Here is a 1,659-nt window from a genome sequence, read left to right on the forward strand (position 1 = left end):
AGCACAGGCGTCCTTGTCATGTTCCTGACTTTGGTGGAACTGCTTCTACAGTTTAACCACTGAGAATGACATTTGCTGTGGGCTTTTGGTTTATCAAGCTAAGAAGGCCCTTATGATGCCTTGTTTGCCAAGAAATGTAATGAATGGGTGTTGAATCTTGCTAAATGCCTTTTCTGAATCTACTTAAATCATATGGTGTTTCTCTGTAAGGAAGACATTGAGCATATGGTCCAGGAAGCTGAAAAGTACAAAGCTAAAGATAAGCAATGGGACAAGGTATCTTCCAAGAATTTGCTTGAATCCTGTGCATTCAACGTGAAAGCAACTATTATTGGGACTTCCCTGGCGGTCCAGTGGTTAAGACTCCACGCTTCCACTGCAGGGGGCATGGGTTCAATCCCCGGTCGGAGAACTAAGATCCTGCATACCACGCAGTGCAGCCAAGAAATAAAGAAAAGAAATAAACAAAACAAAACAGCAACAACAAAACACATGAAAGCAACTGTGGAAGATGAAAAACTTCAAGGCAAGATCAATGATGAGGATAAACAGAAGTGCCTTGACAAGTGTAATGAAATCATCAACTGGCTTGATAAGAGCCAGACTGCTGAGAAGGAAGAATCTGAACATCAGCAGAAAGAGCTGGAGAAAGTCTGCAAACCCCATCATTACTAAGCTGTACGGAGTGCAGGAGACGTGCCAGGAGGAATGCCTGGGGGCTTCCCTGGTGGTGGAGTTGCTCCATCTGGTGGTGTCTTCCCTGGGTCCATCATAGAAGAGGTCGATTAAGGCAACCTGAGCATAGATTGAGCATTGTTCCACACAAAGCATCGAAGGACCTAAATTTGTAGCAAATTCCACGGTAGCTTTAAAGTTGAGCTGCTATAGTAAATAACTGGGCATTCTTCATTTGCGACAACATGGATGGACCCTGAGGGCATTATACTAAGTGAAATAAGTCAGACAAAGACAAGTACTGGATGATCCAGTACTTATACGTGGAATCTTTTTTAAAAAAAAAAACAACTCATAGAAAAAGAGATTAGATTTGTGGTTATCAGACCAGAGGCAGGGGATAGGGGGAGGAGGCATTGGACAAAAGGGGTCAAAAGGTACAAACTTCCAGTTAGATAAATAAGTACTAGGGATGTAATGTACAGCATGATGATTAGTCACCACTGCCATAAGCTTTCCTATATAGGAAAGCAATTAAGAGAGTAAATCCCAAGGGCTCTCATTACAAGGAGAAAAATTGTTTTCTTTATTTTCCCCATTTCTTTTCATTGTGTGTATATGAGATGACAGATATTAACTAAACTTATTGTGATACTCATTACACAAGTATATAAATCGAACCTTAATGCTGTACACCTGAAACTCATACAGTGGTGCACGTCAATTGTATCTCAGTAAAACTAGAAAAAAAAGAATAGGACATTCTTGATACGTGAATATTGAATATGAGCACAGGGAAAGGAAGTAGCATTGCACTTTATGAGTACTGTATTGTAAGTGGAAAGTACAATGTCTTAAATACAACTGTATTTAAAATTGGCACCAAGAAAAAGATCTGTTAATGTAATATAATGAATTAATTTAATATATTTTCTAATAACCTGAAATAAACCCTGTACGGTCATGACGAATTTTTTAATACAA

General features: G+C 39.2%; 1 pseudogene; it reads left to right on the forward strand.

The window, feature by feature from the left end:
* Positions 1-225: 225 nt before the first annotated feature.
* LOC133074604 (heat shock cognate 71 kDa protein-like) lies at positions 226-789 on the forward strand (annotated as a pseudogene).
* Positions 790-1,659: the final 870 nt, after the last annotated feature.

Source organism: Eubalaena glacialis, chromosome 14 (assembly GCF_028564815.1).
Source record: "Eubalaena glacialis isolate mEubGla1 chromosome 14, mEubGla1.1.hap2.+ XY, whole genome shotgun sequence".
NCBI classification, from domain to species: domain Eukaryota; kingdom Metazoa; phylum Chordata; class Mammalia; order Artiodactyla; family Balaenidae; genus Eubalaena; species Eubalaena glacialis.